This window comes from Dysidea avara, chromosome 1 (genome assembly GCF_963678975.1).
Source record: "Dysidea avara chromosome 1, odDysAvar1.4, whole genome shotgun sequence".
NCBI lineage: Eukaryota > Metazoa > Porifera > Demospongiae > Dictyoceratida > Dysideidae > Dysidea > Dysidea avara.
This window is the reverse complement of record NC_089272.1, coordinates 44,354,574-44,374,673: the sequence shown is the minus strand read 5'-3', so window position 1 is coordinate 44,374,673 and position 20,100 is coordinate 44,354,574. Positions and strand designations below refer to the sequence as shown.

At 37.0% G+C, this 20,100-nt stretch overlaps 1 long non-coding RNA gene across 13 annotated transcripts in view; it reads left to right on the top strand.

Annotated features, from left to right (window-relative positions):
- The window catches only part of LOC136265488 (uncharacterized), a 64,786-nt gene that overhangs the window by 40,220 nt on the left and 4,466 nt on the right, over positions 1-20,100 (top strand). For 5 of the 13 annotated variants that reach the window (XR_010705553.1, XR_010705559.1, XR_010705556.1 and 2 more), the window contains 8 exons: positions 418-493; positions 784-841; positions 3,619-3,678; positions 3,741-3,861; positions 7,429-7,534; positions 10,569-10,680; positions 17,384-17,560; positions 18,786-18,905. This is a non-coding gene — a long non-coding RNA (uncharacterized lncRNA). Of the gene's footprint in view, positions 1-417; positions 494-783; positions 842-3,489; positions 3,509-3,618; positions 3,679-3,740; positions 3,862-7,428; positions 7,535-10,568; positions 10,681-17,383; positions 17,561-18,785; positions 18,906-20,100 lie in introns of those variants that run through there. The other 8 variants (XR_010705555.1, XR_010705577.1, XR_010705565.1 and 5 more) reach the window with 6 other exon arrangements.

Below are 20,100 nucleotides of genomic sequence, written 5' to 3'. Positions count from 1 at the left end.
TCAGGTTTATAAATTTCATAGACTCCACATTGTGCCCGTATAACTATTATGTAGCGTACAAATAACATTTCACAAGTGCCATAGCCCAAGCTTTAAATGCACAATCAATGTTTAGATACCTTTGTATAAACTGATGGGGTGTAGGTTTGTCATTTCACCTATTAGGTGAGCATGTCTGAGTAGTATATGTGACATACCTGCTGGGTTGAAATGAAATGCATTGAAATGCATAAAAACATGTGTTACAGTAATAAATGTACATATGTTTTAATTGCTTCAGTAAACAGTGAAAAAGACATAAATTGATAAAACCTATATGTACCATCGGATTTACCTCTTCACAGAGAGTAGTAATACCTTTATTTCATTTCTGTGCCATGAGGCAAACATGTGTTATGTGTGTTGTTTACATTGTAGTAAAATGTACATTTATCACTGCCATTTCTAAGCTTGAACAGCCTTCTTGAATGAAGATACAAACCAAAGAACAACAGTAAGTTGAGGCTGTGTATTATTATGTGACTCTTTTTTTAAATTATTACTGGAGATGCACAGTTAATCTGGCTCTGTATTTTTCAAAGTCTGTTACTACAAAAATGTTATTGATCATGCAATTTAAATGTACTGCAGATCAAAGAGTTGAGACCAATGCAATTATTGGCTTTGTTGTAAATCTTGACTTCGTTTCTGTATAATCTCATATACAGAATCAATATGTTTTCCCCCCTGGTTGGTAAATGAAGGGCAGCTAGATGCTGAAATGAAGCACATTTCTTGCTACAGGTTCTTGTACACAGTAGAAGAGCGACTTAAGAGCAACTAAGAATTAAGTCAACCCAAGGTATTGTATGTAATGCATCCATCAAGTATTTATTAGCTTGCCAACCATGCAACCATGTACTGCTTTCTGCGATGCACATTACAGGAGCTTCATTGTATTTTATGCTAGTATATTTATTAACCATTCTTCTCTGTGCTCTCTGGCCTATATCCACATCATCAACATCAGTGTGTATGTGTATCACTGTATCATAATGTGTTGGTATTGAGTCCCTGACTACTAGTTATTAATAGCTGTTATCCAGTTGACTCTGGTGTTAGTGTGGTGGTGATGCTCTCAATAGGTAGTTAATATAGAGCAATAACTGTGACTATCTGTGGGAAAATTGGCATATTTAAAAGCATTGAGAAAGAAATGCTGTTTTTAAAGTAAATAGTGTGTTGTAACTCACCAATGATTGAAGCTGTGTGTACCAAATTTTCACTCGTTTTACATCAATTCCTTACCTTCCAGAGCATCCACTGTACAAATAGCCAATAGCTACATAAGTTTCCCACCATTTTAAATAGTTTTCAACTTGTGGTTGACTGTATCAGCAAGCTCCAATAGGGGTGGTGGGTGGGGAGTGGAAGGGAGGGCAAGAAGTTGCTTACAAAATGAAAGAGGAATGCATAGGGAATAATTATGGGCAATTCGGGTCAAATCAGCTTATATGAAAGGAAATTTATAGCACAGGCCTTTATTCAATACCACAGAGCTGTACAATAATTCCAAAGTTGGCCAGAGCTCCATTATCAGACCGCTTGTACTGGGCTTGGGGGAAAGCAGCCTGCAAAAGCAGACCACTCAAGCCTGTGTGATTTTGACAGTGAAATTTGATAGAGAAATTGTGTTCATGGTGAAAAATAAAACCTGCATGCTGTCATGGGTGATAATACTGGTTTTCCCAGATCCAGTCCAAGCTTTGTGCCATGTCAGCATCAAGTGTTGACGTGGCCTATGTGTGCATCAAGTCAGGATTCTCTCTTCCTTGATTTGTTTTTTAAGTGAATTATCTCATATCCCTGTTTGAAACTGTGCCTCTAAATCCCCTAATAAACGATAATAGCAATCATCACAGAATTTTGTTACACACTAATGAACATTGGCTAAAGTGGCCACCATCTTTTCTCGGGGTGGTGGGGCAAGCTTGGATGGCTTATTACAATTGGAATGTTTTCTGTGCTAATTCTGCTTCATATCAGCCATTAAGGAGCCAGCACAGCCCTTTAACTTTGTCTCTGCAGTTCATTTGTGATTCCCGTTCATTTGTAATGTATTTGGTACCCACCCCACCACCCCCAACCTCTATGTGAGCACTCATCATGATACTACTACATCCCTCAATTATTTCATCTTATACCATGGGAAAACCTACAGGTAGCTACTAGTGCTGGGAATACTCTGAGAGGTATTAAATTGATGCTCCTCTGGTGTAAACTTCACAATATTCTTGGCAAGTTGTAATGGCTTAAAAACTACTGAAATCCAAATTGGGCTAGTTTTGTATTAAATCCTGTCACATATATGGCTTTATGTGATTATGTTGTATGTATATGACTCATAAACAATTTAATTAATTAAGCTTAAATTCTAGATCCCAGTTGTTGTAGCTCCTTTGGCAAATACGTAGACTGCATGTTTCTAGAGGATGGAGTTACCACTGAGTCTGGGATTTCTACACATTAGCTTTCTCACAAGTCCCTAGTGAGATAGCACATCCAGGGTGATATAGCTACCAGTATGACAGTAATAAGACGATATTACAGCTAACAATAGCTGATAACTACTATAACAAAAATGACATCCAAGCTTCCACACTCTTAACACTACCCTTGTGTAGTTTTAGGTGATTCTGAGAGTTAAAACCAATAGTTTGGTACTGTAGCTATTCAGTGGATTGATTTTGCCTGATGTGCGATTTGGATCCGTTTTGTAAATCTGATCAAACTAGAGTTAGATGATATACTAGCTTGTTTATAAACTCCAATTGATGTTAAAGCTGAAACATAGCTGCTTCGTGTTGCAGTTGCACACTTACAGTACACATGTTAGCAATGCCATAATGTACTTATTAATCAGTAATTCAGCCCACTTGTACCAGCAAACAAGCCTTATCCATGCACTAGTCTCGAGTGGCCAGACCTACTCCTTCTGTGTAGTGCTTATCAATTGGGTATTATGTGCCTATAGCTGTGAGAGGGTCAGTTCAGATAGCATACATGTTCTAATAGACATTCACTTCTCGTTGTTCCTACACTGGCAATCTCGATTTGATTCTCTCATTCTGGCTCATGCACTAATTATCCGCCCACCTAGTACGTAGTTGCAATTGACATGGTCTGTGAAATTTTTAAGAATCTGACCAGGTGTTTAATTATCACCCAGGGTATTAGAACAACTTTGTTAATTGAACCAGACCCTCTTACAGCTAGGTGCTTGTAATATCCTATCAATAGCACCTCACAGAAGGCAGGGTCTGGCCAGATGAGACTACTTATATACTAGACTACATGAAATAATGCATTAGAATACATGCAATCGTGTAGCATACTAGTTGGATGCAGTGCTACTGTGTCTGTGGCTTGTGGGACAGACAGTCTGGCCTCTCATGGGTATATAAGCCTTTTCATGATTCACCACCTTTTGGTTAGTGCTACATGCATCAGTTGCACAGCATCTCCATAGGTTAGGCTGGTTTTTCACACATACAAAAGTATATGTGTAAATTATTCTTGAGTGTACTTGCTATAGTTAATTTTGATATCACAGTGTCACTACTATGATATTTTTAATAGTAAGCTCAGGAATAACTATGGAGGGAAATGTTCAATATTGTCCAACCCTATCCAATACAGGTACATGAATATAGTAGATACAGTACTATATATTATTCTATGATGTATGATGTCATCCTTAGGTAGAGACATACGTATATTAGTCTCATTTACTTTGACATCTTCCTTGTTGACAACTTTATGCACCTTGTCTACCACAAAGTCAGAGCAGTGTTGTTGATGTGTACTGCACTAGAAAGATATGTAAGTTTTGGATATACATGCGTACATATGTAGGTTATGTGTATCTGTCTAACACTCTTCAGTAAAATGTCCAAAAGACCTCAGTGCTTTAGCAAACAAAATCATGTTAGACATTGACCTCACATGTACATGCCAAGCTATGTATCTATAATTTCACATACATATAGTGTTATTCTGTACCTAATGATTGGGGGTAACTTACAATGTGTTATGTGATAATACTTTTGCAGTAGCGAGCACACATTATGTGATAAGTAACTGGTAATTTTAAACAGACATAGCCTTACTCCAGCAATTCCTACTTGTTTTGTTAACCTTTTCAGCAATCCCTATTTCTTATTTATTATATCCTGAAGTCAGGAGAACACTAGAGACCCTGTGAGGCCAGTGTACAGATACCATAATACAATTTGTTTATGTGGGTGAGCATACACAGAGCAGCATGTTGTAGGGTGGGATCTTGTACATGTGTTTTGCAGGCTAGACTCACTTTTATAGCTTGTAACAGTTAAAAGTAATATGTGACTGTCTCTGGGAAAACCGGTCTTATCGCCCATTTAAAAGTATCAAGAAACGTCAGTTTTAACTATTCAAAGTATTGTAGCTGGCCAATGGTGGTAGCTAGGCATACCAAATTTTCACACGTTTTACAATTTCTTACCTTCCAGATCATCCACTGAAGAAGTAGTCAACAGCTAAGTTTCCTGCCATTTTAGATAGTTTTTAAATCGAGGTTGACTGTATCAGGTGAGCTCCAAATAGGGTGGGAGGCGGAGGCCCTGGAAGGCGGGCAAGATGGTGTTCAAAATTGAAAAGGAACTTGTTGGGATGAATTAGGCCAAGTTATGGGCCATTCAGGGCTCAGAACTGGCTAAAATGAAAGGAAAGTTACAGCACAGGTCATTGTCCAACACCACAGAGCTGTACAGCCACACACAGCCATCTCCTGGTTGGCCAGGGCTCCATCAAGACCCCAGACCACCTCATACGGCTTGCCACTGTGCTTTAAAAAGCAGACCACTTTACTCTAGTCAACTGTGACAGTGAAATTTGATAGTGCATTCATCAAGCTTTGTGTTTAAGTGAAAAAATCAAACTTCCTGTCTTGGTCGATAAGACCAGTTTTCACAGATCCAGTCACATACGTAAATATTATGTTATGTTTTATCTGGTCTGACAACATTTCCATGAAGTGGATTAATATAATACATGTACTTTAAATCATTTTAACATGCTGTCATAGCTGCCCTAGCATGTTCTCCATATATCTTCACAAACGTTGTGTTGGTTGAGTGTAAACCTTACAACATTTATCTACAGGTTGCAGCAGTTATAAGTTGTTATTAAAATCACTACTATAATCCAAATGCTGACCAAATTTGTAAAAACCCAGCATAATCGCAAAAGTCTAAATTTACAGTGCAAAGCATTTATTATAATGAACCAGGTCAAATGTCAGAATTATGTTGACTTGGATGACACATACACTCCAGACCCACTATAGTGTAACTAAGTTGTAATCCAAATAAGAAAATTTTATGAGAAAAGAAAAGAGTCCAGGTTATAGATATGCAGTTAGATCCACGTGACCCCAAATAAAATGTTAGCCTGTATACATATTTTATTTGATTGGATTTTGGTATGAACATAGATAAGAAGTGAATATTAATATATAGGTACAGTAGGAGTATCGTAAACAGAATTTGTGACAGTCTTAACTTGTAAAACTTTTTCAAACATTTTCCCCTCTCTCTCAACTCCACAAGCACTTAATGTGATACAGTGTATGTACCTGACATAATTTTATTTTAGCATGGTATCCAAAGTATCCTAAGATTTTGATCTATAATTTCACTTTTAACTCAAAAAGTATTCGCATGAGTTTAAATAAAACTACAAAAATTTTCCCTAAAGTTTGCATTCCATAGATCATTAAAATATCAAAGTGTGTACTAGGTTTGGGCAATATTTCAATAAATCGCAAATATCGCCTAAGCAAGTGCTCACAATACCATTATTGCATGTATTTTGCCTTCACAATATTATCACATAGGCAATATTTATCACATTTCGTAATAATTATCGCATTTATCATCGAATTTGTGTCTCTTATAGACCTCATATTTAATACAGTTTGTGCATATTATTGCTATGTCAATTGGTTAATTTGTTAGTGAAGAAGTTGTGTTTGTAAACCAATTGTCAGTGAAAACGAGCAATCATATGGAGTTTTCAAACTATGTGGTTGTGTTTCAATTCTCACATGCAATATTACAATAATCGCATTAAATGACTCGTGCAATGATCGCATGTCACTAACTCAATATCGCCCAACCCTAGTGTGTACTTTTTCAGCGTGCCATCTCGTCTGCTACCAACTTTATTCAGAAATACACACCAGCATCATAGTCTGAGGTCTACGACATCTACATCCAATAGTAGTCATGGTGTCTGTATCATTTATATAGCTTTTATAACATGTAGGGTGTGCAAATTAATACATACACACTACACTACATGAACATTAGTCATGTGCACTACATTGCACTGACTGAAGGATGAAGATGTGTATCACATGGAACTTTTGAAATAGCAGCTATCAAGCCCTTTTGGAATGCATATTATTTCCTTATTTATTGTATGTGTGTATATGTGTACATGTAGGTGACAGAAATGTGCATGCTATGTGTGTAATGTGTGTGCATGCATGTATGTAATATATGTGTGCACGCACATGCGTGCATGTTCATGTTTTGGCCAGGTATGATTCCTGGTTGTACTCAGTTTCTGCACAGTATTGTCCATTCTACCCAGTTGCTACATAGTTACCTAGTGATGGTGTTCAGCAGAAGTAAAGCATTTAGCTTTCAGTACAACAAAACTTAAATTGTCTACTTTAAATGTGAGAGCATGGTATTAATAAAGAAAGTTATGTGTTAGAGAGCACCATGCCCCACAAAACTACATTAATGCCATTTGTATACAAATAATTGCTACGTATATACATGTATCTTATGCTGTTTTAGTGCCAAAATGCAAATAAGAGTGGTAGTTGTTCTCGTGTCCTTACAAACATTTGCATATTGTGTATGTATGACTCAGAGGAGGTTGATCATGTGTTGTAACCTTATGATGTATATATGATTACATATTTCAGCATTGCGCCAGATGTGAGGCTGTTTATTAGCCAGAAACACAATGTGTTGTGTTGAGAAGGGCTCAGGGATGCATATAGCATGGATATACAGTTTATACTTTAGAATGTTTTTAAGGTGTATATCTCATTTCTTTGAGATTGCGTGACCAATCTCCTCTGTGTTAAACTGTAATCGTGATAAGTTTAATGATGTGTGAAAAGATGTAATCACTCACACATTACTTTAGTTACTGGTATGTGTGCTGTGTAGTAGCTGTTCATCTATGGTACATTAAATTTCTGCATTACAACATTCTCAAGTCTGTGAATTTCTCACTCACAAGTTCAAAAGTCCTCTAGTGGTGCTAGATTAATAATAAGCTGCTACAGCTACATGTATGTACAACCTACATGTGTTATGTGTTCTACAGGTCTGTGATATGCAGTGACGTGGTTGAATCATGGTGACATGATACATGGAAAGATGCCAAACAGCAAACCACCGATTACCAAGTAAACAATTCATTTACACATAAGGTGAGTTTAGTTGTATGTTTATTACATACCATATAGCTGGTTATTTGAGTCCACTTTTTAACTTTGGGTAGTGTAAAACACATTTCATGAAAGTTGATACCTGTATGCATGTGGTTTGGTATCACTTCAGAGAAATAAATACCTCAAAAAGTCCTTATGAAAATGGTGTCTATAGGTTATGCATGTCTTAGTCGTCAGCGTTAAATAAGTCACATGTTCAGTGTTCATACAAGAGTGATTATTTATAGCTAAAGTGTTACCAAGAGTATATAATGGGAAGGGAGAGTGTCAAACTGCTATAGGCTGCGAAAAATGAGCCCGTAAAGTAGCCCGTATACCTTCATTTTTACTTGTAGACCTGCCTGCTGTTGATTGCTCAGATTTAACACCTTAAAGTGTTTTGACAAGTGGTCTGCATGGAATCGCAATGGCTGACATTCCATCTAGACATGTCACTTTTGTTAGTAGAACTGTCAGGCAGGGGATGGTGACCATGATGAAATCTCAAATGAAATTCAACCATGATGAAACCAACCATGATTAAACCTCGAAATTCAACCATGATGAAACCTCGAAATTCAACCATGATGAAACCTCGATGTTTGCTTTCCAGGTTAGCTGCTTGTGTCTTTCTCTTTGTGCAGCAAGCTCCTCTGTGCAATGTGCCATACTTTTTGATTAGCTACACCATTTTTCCACTCAGTATTCACGTATACAAAGTATACGCCCGCTGCACTTATAATTAGTCACTAATCAACACAAATTACCAAGTCTTTTGAACGATGCCATAGTACTTTACAGGATCATTTTTCACAGCATGTAGCACAGTTCGACACTCTCCCTCCCCATTATATACTCTTGGTGTTATGTATGCTACTTAATTCTTATATGTATGTACATACAAAAATGGACATGCTATACTAGCATAGTATTATTTGTGAACCATAAGTATACTGTAGTATATAGCTGTAGCATAGGCCACAAAACTAATAAGTGTGCTTATCCTGTCTCCAAGCACAACACATGTTTTGGCAAAGGGACAGATCTAATCCACAATGAATAAGATAGCCCATAATGCTTGATATGGTCAAGTAGTTTGCACAAACACCTAACTGATGTCATAAATATAGTCTTGTTTACTTCTTTTCATCCCCATAGTGATTGGTTAGACTAATTGACTGAACCTTCTCTTACAATTAAACAGCTGTAAAATACAATATCCAGTGTTGTTGTTTTGCTGATTGTTAAAGGTCACTTTAAGTCCATAAACAAGCTAGTTTGTGTGTAGCCCTTAATAATCACCACTCTATTTTCTGATTCCTCACCACAAACACCACAGTTCTCACTATAGCAACACAGACTTCTGCTTTAACAGATGAGCTTTGACTCTCCCTGGGTACCAATTAGATCACACCAGTATACTGCAAGATATGAGTAAAACCATTATGCTCTGTAGTAGGGATCTGCATATTGATAATAACTACAGAGTCTATGATTTTATCGAATACTGACAAAAACAGTGGTACAGTACTTCACTCAATGACCAATCATTGAACAGTTTGCACATTCTAATCAACTGTTCGACCAGTAGGCTTCAAGCTATGAGCAAAACTGTAGTGTCTGCAACAATAATTGATTGGCTTTCAGTATAATTGGTGGAGAAGCAGAATTAATCTCCATGAAAATTCTGTCACAGGTTATTATTCAGTAGTTGGATACCCAATAGAATCCTCAGAGATAGAGTAATTCCCTAGTTTGATATTACTACAACTTGGTACCAAGGGAGAACAAAGACTGCTCTATTGTGAATAGTTTGTGGTACAGATTGAGAGCAACTTGATGTCCACACATGAGTGACTTTGCCATAAAGTATTGGTGGTGATCTGGCAACCGTAAGTTTCTAGTGTAGGTATCCTCTACAAACCAGACATCCTTTAACCTGTATCAAGTGTGAAATCCAGTTATGCCCCTAGCGGGATAGCCCTCAAGTTAGTTTGTTGCAGGTATGTAGCTACAACAATATGTAGCAGTACCTTGGCAGCTTGCTAGAAGCATGTACAGAAAAAAGAAGGTAACATTTATCTCTGTTCAGCTTCAACACTTTGCTAGTTGAAAGTGTTTGGTAGGCTCCTTTAAATACTAGCATTGAAATTTTCAAAGTACAAGTAGGAATTAATTTAAGAGGTACATAGTACACACGAGCATGGAAACTATGAACTGGGAGCAAGGTAAGCAAGCTACCTGTATTCATTGTGTATGTACATACAACATACAGTATTGACATAACTTGCACTAGATACTTATATTTAATGACAGTCATGCTGGGTAAGTCCATGGGGTATCCCCTTGCTGGTGCAAACGTTACAGGTTATCAGGGGTATGCTTTGACTTGGTTTGTGCTACTAAATACGCATGTTTAATGTCGGTATTCTGTGTACTGTTGTCCCGAGAGGATCAAGGTGCCCTCAAGCTGTACTGTATACTGGAAATAATATGTGTGTTGTTGTGGTGAGGAATTATAAGTGCTTGTCAAATATTATCAGTATGATTGATTATTGCCGATGTCCACTAGAGCCTCTGGAGTGTTTTGTCAATAGAAACTGCTGCAGGAAAAGAAACCATTTTAATGGCATATTCATGGCTACTACAGTTTAGTAGGTCATCAAAGCCATTTTTGTGAGTCAAGTTCAATCATTGGTACCATTTGGTAATAGGCAACTTATGCTGAGTAAAGCACTGGATGTTTGAAACAACCTTCACTGAAATTCTTGTAAACATTACATTATATTGAAACAGAGTTTACAAACCAATCCCACTTTAGGTTCATTCAAATTGTTATAACCTTGTTCAAAGCTGTGTATCATGGTAAATACATAAGGCTCCATTATCTTCTTTTGTTAGTTTTGTACATATGTGGTACAGTGTGTGAGTACTTCATCAAATTTTACCATGTGTGTATATGCGTACGTCAGCTGGGTACATTTTACTGTTTATGCTAAAATTTTACCAAATGCATATATGCACATTTATATAGACGTGATTGTTTGCAGTCATCCAAAGAAGATACGTATACCTGTAGTGATTTATCATCTGGCCTAATCAGTGATAATGTGAAGACAAGTCATTGACATTGTATAGTCGATATGGTAAGGGTATACTTATGTGATTATACTGAATGTTCATGTATAGTGATTGCTGTATTAGAGTAGTTGAGTGTTCTATTAGATTACTTAACAATTGTACCACCACAATACGTAAATCTTCTTAATAGGTACAATTAAATGGTCCTTGTAAAATCATTTCACATGTAGCCACAACTTAAATTCAATTATCCATGTTCCCATGAACTATATTCTCCTTTACCATAACCCAACTAATGAACATGTGAGATTGTTTAATTCTGTTGTAGTTCATAATGTCATTACTATGACCAATCCACTCATCCAAGGAAATAGACAAGTAAACATAGTGAATAAACACTGACCCATAGAGTAGTTACAGAAGCCAGTCATGTTTTCCTGTGTGTGTTAAATAATATTTGCTGGGAACTCCCTCAAATGTATGTACTATAATTATTTTATTTTCAAAGTTTGGAACCATGAGCTTTTAATTGAGTGATCGTCAAGGTGGTTTGATTTTGGGTCCTGATCATCACCACCCGTCACCTGACTAACTGAAGAGCAGGTGTCAAACTAATTACAGCTATTAACCTTAATGCAATTCCCAAGTAACAGCATCTCTTCAGCAGCTTGTGTCTTGGTTTGTCTGTAGCTGTAATGCTAAGAGTGCGCTTTTAATTGAGCGGGAAAATAAGGCTAGTTTTAAATACGTAGCTGTAATATCAACTCAAGTATTCTTCAAGATAGCATTCAGAGGTTTATTCACTACCACTGTTGTGTTTGATATTGTTTTGTTTGGATAATTATGATAAATAGACATTTTAAGGCAAGTTGCTCCCAGTCCATTGTGAATCCGCTTTCCAGTCTATTCCAGGTTTTAGTCATACCCCTTACAATTAAAAGTAAGACACTGCCACTTTAACAAATTGACTGCATACTTGGTAAATACCTGTCAAAATACCATGGCCAAAATAAACACTCATCCCGATAATGAATTCTTGAAATGATTGAGGTATGCATGTTGGTATGTCGGCAATAAACCATGCACACCTTACTAAAAATGCAATGAGAAAACAGCAGTATGTGTAGAAGACAATCGAAGGGGTCAGTGGGAAAAGGCCATTTTAGATTTTCCATTTTAATACTTGTTGAATAATGTTGTCACTAAATAAACAACAGAATTTACAAGTTCATGGCAGTCTCAAATTAATTTTTAGCAAATATCACAATAATTCAATTATGTCCCAAAATTCTGTTTAATGCCCACTATGTGGTCACCTGAATTTTCAAAATGGCACTTGTCGCCTTTTGCTGCTGGCCCCTTCAATTATGTGTGTTTTAATTGCTCCATTATCCTGTTAGGCAAGTGTCTAATTGACAAAACCTATTGTATATACCACATTGTTCAACCCCATGTTCATGGAGAATTAGAATGCATTTTTGTATCCCAAAAGGCATGTGTGTTTACATGAGTTGGTGAGGTGTACTGATAATCAGATTGGCTATCAGTTATGTCGGCCTTGTTTTTGCTTATCGGTATCAGATTGGTAACGTGTGTAAACAAGCAGCCGATACAGATACATACACATCTATATATGGGCACTCGTGCTCTAGTAAATATGCATTGCAAATGCAAACAGATAAAGTTATTGCAAACAAATTTAGATAGCGAAACTCAGCATGAAGTCCCTTTTTATACTCTAGACTGGGTAGAGTTTTAAGGGAACTGGGAGTGGCAATCCAGTGGTAACTGACCAACATATGTACTAGTAACCTTCACATTTCTGCTGAATGTTCTATTAGAGTAGTTAGGTGACTGTTCTATTAGAGTATCTCAATCTCATGAACTTCCAATTCTGATTATGATTTTGGTAATAGCATACACCACAGCACAAACAAGTCTAAATAAGTTGGCAAATAGAATTGCAGTAGTTTTCCTACTGTCTAGCACCATAATTCTAAGCTACATAACATAATAGGCTGAAACTTTGGTAACCCATTCCTTCCTTGGATACTAGAAAATATTGAGGCAATAAAATGAAATTTGACAAATAGTGTGAACTATGCAGGATTTGCTGAGGTTGTCACAAATGCTAACTAATGGCACCATAAATTGCTGTAGCAAGCAAAGTATATTTGCCTTTTTTGCTTTTTAGAAACTTCTAGTATCATAAAAATGGTGTTTTGCTGGAAAACAATATGCTTGTCAATCTAGCTTTAACAGCTCTTGAATGGCGCAACTTACCCCTGTGGAACTACCACCACACATAGCTATTGTGAGGCTATGGAAAGTTGCTAGACCTTATAAATCAGAAATCTACAACCATTTGCTAGTATAATAGGTCATAGTCTCGCACTGCCCGCCCCTATACCAAGAATAGTGTCTGGTGAAACTGTACAAAAAATTTGAATGCTGGAATTTTAATTGCATGACGTTAACATCGCTACATCACTGCTCACTGTTAAGCGTGGATCGATAACAAAGAGCAGCTTACCGGACAATTTCACCAGACCCTATTCTAGGTATAGGGGTGGGTGGCGTGAGACTAAATAGGTCATTGAAGTAATCGGTGTAAGTTTTTAAGATATAGTAGAGACCAAGCATAAAGAGCTTAGAAAATTTGTCCGAAGCTGTTAAATCATCATAGAAGAACTGTCCACCATTAAAAGCCTCACCAGAAATACGTACATTACAATGGTTACGGCAGCTTGAACAGCAGTTTTTAAATCCACTCATATGTATCGTAAACAGCAAGATTACAAAAATCTATAAATAGAATTATGTGAACTCTAGTGTACATTCATTACCACACATGAATAGCACTTTGCCAACCCCAACCAAGACTTGTAGTCTGTGTTGTGTTGTTGCATGTAGTCAAGTAAATACTTGCTAGTAATGCTTGGGCAGGCCCCACTGGGTTTATTTGATTACTATTGTAGTCATAGGTACTTACCACATCTTGTTGACTGTACCTAGGAGACTCCAGTAGTGAAATGTTAAAGCTATTCAATAAAACCACTGTGTAAATGTGTGTGAATTATGGCATTGGAACCTGAATGTAACTGTGAATACTCAAAAATGAGCGTTTCTACAGTATATACGTATATACCCCTTAGGAGGGACATTTTGGTTGGTCCAAAAGTGTCCATAATATAAGTACATTAGCCATCTGGTAATTAGAAAGTTTGGTTAGACAAAGAAATTCAAGGTTGTGGTGTGCCACATAATATTATTCATTGGAGTAAGGTACTCTTCCCTCTAACATTTCTTAGTGGAATAAACGAGTTCAACCAGGCATCTAACAGCTTTGCTAGTTTACTCAACTCTTTTGAGGATTGGAGTTGAGTATGGTGGCTTCTGATATACAGTATTCTGCAGCTTCTTGCCTTCCTGTTTTTGTTTGTGTGTTTGTTTTGCTAATTATAATATTGCCCACCCACCACCCCAACCCCACCCTTCACTCCTATGAGAGTGTTTGTAGTATAGTAATTCCTAAACTTAAAAATGCAAGGCAGGCCTTTGTATATGGTATGACTAAATATTGTAGCTCTATTTGTGGTATACACTTTGTGTGCACAACAGTAGTCACAACTACTTAAAACTTTAATCATTATTTTACAAAATGCAACCATGTCGTGTTCTTGCTCAACAAGTCACACATGTGGCCGTCTCAGCATAAACCCGACTTGTTCGCACAAGTGTGTGTTCTGATTTTTTTTTAAAACAATTTTTTTTTAATTATAAAATTACACATGCTACAAAGAAAAATATATGCACATTTTATATCAGGCCATTACCCAGAGAAGAAAGACTCAAATCAATTAAAACTGACACCATCTTATTCACCTGCTCATGGAGAGTTTGAAAATCGTTATTTCCTTTCTAAAACCCCAACGGTATGCATGTCACATGTATTTGTTTACAATGCACTAAATGTAATCAAAAACCTGACTTCACACCCATATGCATAAGTGACTACAGGGCTAAAACTATACCTTCGTTAATTAGCTAGTCCATGGTGAACCTTTTAAGCCAAATTTCAGCATTGTAGTCTAATATAAATGGAAGTTATGGCTGCAAATGTAAGTGCCTGTAGTTTATCTTCAGTATAGTCACTGTACAAATCGATTTTCATGCTCTTCCTACTGTCTAGCACTATAATTCCAAAACTACTCACTGCAAAGGGCTGAAACTTTGGTGATCCATTCCTTGGATACTATAGATAATGCTGAGAAAATAATAAAAAATTGTTGAGAATTGTGCAAACAAGTCGGGTTTTTGCTGAGACAGTCACATACAGTAACATGTGAATACGTAAATGCAAATACATAACTGTTAAGTTTCCTTTGTTTGTAGAGTCCATTCCCTAACACTTTTATATGAAAACCATTAAAGGCACTGTAGTGTAAGCACCCACTGCATCTTTACCTTTTGCTTAAGTGTATATACCTGTTCTTTAAGCTTATTGCAGGTATTAATCCATACCTTTTCTGAAGGATTAAAATGTCTTTATGGTATATGTGTGCATACACATACACCATAATGGTGTCCATCAGTCATGTAGTCACACATGTATAGTCCACTGTGAATTGTGTATACAATGCATACACATGTACTTAAAGTGTATGTGACTATATTGGTATTTTGTGTATTCCTGTGATATACATAAGTGTAGAGTCCACACATGTTTTGGCTCATGATAATAACATGTTAACAGAACACAAACAAGGAAGTTACAGTATCAGATTTTAAGCCTCAGCGTCCCTTAAACTATACAAGGTTGGTTCTGAAAGCTACTACCTCTGGGTGCTATGTCAAGTTGGAGTGGTAACGTCTGACCTTGGTGATGGCAATAAACAGTTACAAGAGTAGATGATAGACTTGTTTAGTTCGCTAAAGTTTTTCTGTGTTGATTTTAGCCAGTAAAAAGCAGGTGCAACCCTATAATTTTGCCCATAGCTTTTAGTTGTGATCTTTAATTTTAAAGGCTAGCTGGTGCCCACCTTCACCCTCCACCCAGTATGAACACCCGTCATACTAGTATACTCCTTGAATTTCTATCTAAAGTCAACAGGCACGTATGTAGCGTGTAGTACAGGTAATACATACTTTAAATGGTGACTAATCGATACATCTGTAATAAAAATTTCATGTTTTTTAACTACCTTTAATGTGTTATATCAGCTTGTTTAAAGCCATCTATCTCAATCCTTCTGTTCTGGAGTTTCCTATTTCATTTGTCCTTACAGCAAACTTCGCCTTCCAACCACAAACAGTAACACCACAGACAGTAACACCACAGACAGTAACACCACAGACAGTAACACCACGTGTTTGTTTGTATTCTGTTAACATTATTTTTATCATGAGCCAGAACATGAGTGCACTCTGCACTTCACATGTTTACATGATATGTCCAGGTACTACCTACTTTGTTAGTGGTATGTCCACATTAGCAAACTGTGTGTTCAAACAGTCATGATTATTATATCAGCAGTTCACACATGTCTTACATCATGCAATGTATGTGTAAGACTTAAATAATATGTGACTGGATTTACGATAAGGTGTACATTTTCATAACACACAAACTTTTACCCTATTTGAAGCTTCTTAACTATTATCATTACATATAATTGCCTGAAATTTTCCACGCATGCAGCTAAAGAATCTGGCTGTATTTTGCGATGAAGAGCAAGTTAATCAGTATAATGAGTGAAGTGTTACATCATTTTGTTTGCTGGCATGTAAAATGTGTGGAATGGTCACATATAGTAGTCGTGTTAGATAAAAGTTGCATAAGAGCCAGAAAATGTTGCTAATCAGATTCACTCCTGCACTCTCCCAAGTTTACAAGTACCACAGTGGGTTGGTTACAGAGATCGATTTTATTGGTAGTGTTTGTAGAGTCATGCTCAACAGTTGTGGTGGACATGACCCAATACCCTATATATGCATACAGTAACAGTGTAGTATTGTTGAATCTTAATACAACAAGTAGTTTGATTTTTACCATGTTTCCAATTTTCTATTTCTTGACATGTATGCGTGTATGGTATGTATTGCATAGTTTGTATTGACTATGTTCCCAAACCTGTAAATATTATACATAAACTATGTGAGAATTTTATGTTATAAAACATACTGACTACACCCATATACTTACTGTTTTCTCACAGAACTAAACAGAAGTCTTGTATGTCCCCATCTCTGGCTGCACGGTATACATAATAGTTAGACATCAAAACACAGGTTCTATGGAATTTAGAAACCCAAAAGGCCCTGTGTTGTGGCACACGAGCAAAGCGAGGGCACTACTACAAGGCAAGGCCTGAGGGTTTCTAAATTCCATAGAACCTGTGTTTCGATGTCTAACTAATTTAGACCACAACTCATTCATGTACATTTGCTGCTGCTTGTTGTACCTTTGAGAAATGTAGCATTCGTGAGAAACGTTGCATTCATGAGTAGAACAAGCCTTGTAACAGCAACTATCCAATTAAACGCCCATGCATTGCCAATGTTACAGGCACATAATTGCCTTGTTTTGTATCAGGGATCTATTGAGACATGAACAAGAGATCTAAAGGTTTTAGATACCTGTAAGTAGCCAATGAAATTCGAGTATTTCATCTTGCTGTGGTCAAAATATGTAAAGATAATGATATGTTCATGTTTATTCACCACTGGCCATTCAGCTGTTGTAAACATACGTACTTGTTCATACAGGCCATTCCCACTTCACTGAGTCTGGATGATTTCAAGGTCACAAACAATCACATATTCCATATCTTTGGGCTTTCATGAATGGAGTTCTGAAAAGTGGTCTGGACCAAGATAAGGCTAGGAGTGGATAAGCTTATTGTGGAGTATTAGTGAATTGGGTTTTGATGCAAACTGTTCCAAGTTAGTCAATAATTTGTGTACGTACCTATATATTTCAAGGATCTATCAAATCCAAAAAAAAATTAGAAATTGCAGTATAAGTAATAGGCTCAACCAGGAGCTTATGAGCCACCGAAGGCAGCGAAGGAGCTTGAATCTTACACTGCCTGCCGGGTGTCATCACAATCCAAAATCAATTGCCGATTAGTGTCTATATAGGGAAAGTACTAACGTTATTTGAAGCTGTACACTGAATTGCGTGACGACATTACAAGGTGATGGTAGTGTTCCCACTTGAGTTTCGAGCTTTGTATGGTGTACAAGGAGATGTACAATGAACGAACTAGCACTAAAGCATGCACGGTTAAACAACAAAGGGACCCCAAGGCACCATAGAAGAAGCCAAGGAAGGTGGCTGGCAGTGACACATGGCGATGGTTAAGTTTGCTGAGTCTTCCTCAAGGCCCTTCTCTTCTTTGAAGGTGGTGAACTTAGTGTAGCTGGAGCATCCATTGTTAGACGTTGAATCGTGCATGTCAATTACACAACCAGTTGCACGTGACATAAAGCAAATTATTTCAAATGCCATTACGTAATTGGATTGTCATGGAACTCAGTTTCATGCTCCTTCGGCGACTCATAAGCTCCTGGCTCAACCCCAATAAATTCATCATCTCTATTAATTTTGTTGACATGTGCACTTCTACTTTTGTCCCTCAACAATTTACAGCCCATGAAGTGCACCATATACATATTTGTGTAGTATGCCTGGCTTCATTGGTGGCTTCATTGGTGGCTTCATTGGTGGCTGTATAGCAGGTCTTTCTCCTGAATATCTAGGGGACTTTGTACGTATTCAGATGTGATCAGGTGTACTCCATGATTGGCATTATTGCATTAAAATAGGGAATTCTTGTTTATATGTGTACTCCAGTGTTATGCGACGCATGATGAATGTGTACTGTACTGCAACACTTAGATGTATGGTGTGTACCGCTCAAATGCAATGCCGTCTCGCGAAAGTGTAAGTGATTAAAAACTCGCTAATATGGCATGGCACTCATTTTGCTCATGAATATTCATCCTGTTTCTTTGGGATGAATACTTGCAAGTCAAATGGGTGCCACGCCTTTTAATTAGTAAGTTTTTTAATCACTTACATTCTCGTGAGACAGTGTTGCATTTGAGCGGTACATACCATATGTATCGTTGGTTGTAATGATGTCTGTATTACTTTTTATCATAGGTATATATCTCACACCAAAAGACTACTGACAACAATTCATGATTATCCAGACAACTACATGTGCCATATGTGCAACAATGACGTCATAAGATTGATGTACTACTAACCAGAAGGATACAAGTAAGTACACCTTAATGTGGTGGAACCTCAATCATACAAGCTTCCTTTAACAAATGATTTTGTTCTTTGAATGTTCTATTAGAGTAATCTAACATACATTACTTGTGAGACAATTCCACACTTGACACAAACTTCATTGTATTGCTGAGGTTCTGCTGCAGTGATAGTGAAATGGTGTCACTGGTTAAAAGCCTTATATATATACACATATATCTGCTATATATGCAAGGGTGGCTTTTAGTACTAAAGTGATATGTATTCGAGGACTATAAGCTTGTGTAACAGTAAGCTGACGGCATTAATAAGGATTGTGAGTGATGGACTTCATTTATGCACTCTCCTCTGCTCACAGCACTATTTGAATGCTAAACAAACTTCCTCTGCATGTAAACTAACTCCTACTTCACACGTGTTCTATCAGCATATTCAAAAGAGGCCATGATGTTTATATCAAGGATGGTGTTTATAACTATATTAATTAAATTTTACAGGCTATGATAGCTAGACTACTAAATGAATGCAGCGGGTAGTGCTAAAAGCTGGAACAGAACCAATTGGGGCATGCACCTAGTAGAAAAAATCGTTTTAAAGAGATTTTGCATTGTTTCCAACTGCTACACAGTGACTAGAATTGTGCTACAGTGAGTTTCCTTCTACTTATAGGCATGCTAGAAATCGTGCGTTCAAAGTTTCTATTTAATACCTACCACATGGCACATTGTGTTCTTACCAGTCTAATGTAGCGTTACTTCCTTATCATTCTAAAAGGTGAACTACTGTAGTATTTTCATGTTATAGTTGTGTCCAAGCCTTTAGTAACAGTGAGGGTGGTTTTCTGAAGTCTGCCAGCATTGGCAATGATTTACGAGGGTTAACCACAGTGTATGTTAGTGGCTGTGAATTATATGTTTATAATGCTTACAAAATAATAGGTTAGCAGGTTAATTGATCATTTTTCAGCATAGGTGATTGTAAAACACATTCTTGCAGTGGGCATTAATTAGAAACTTTGATCGAGCAATTTATAGCATGCTTACAAGTATAAGAAAATTAACTGTAGTACAATTCTAGTTACTATGTGACAGTTGGAGACAGTGTACAATCTGGAAAAACGATTTTTCAACTTGGAATGTGTCCCATTCCGTTCCGGCTTTTAGCACTACCCAAATGTTTAACCAGTGAAACAGGGTTAATA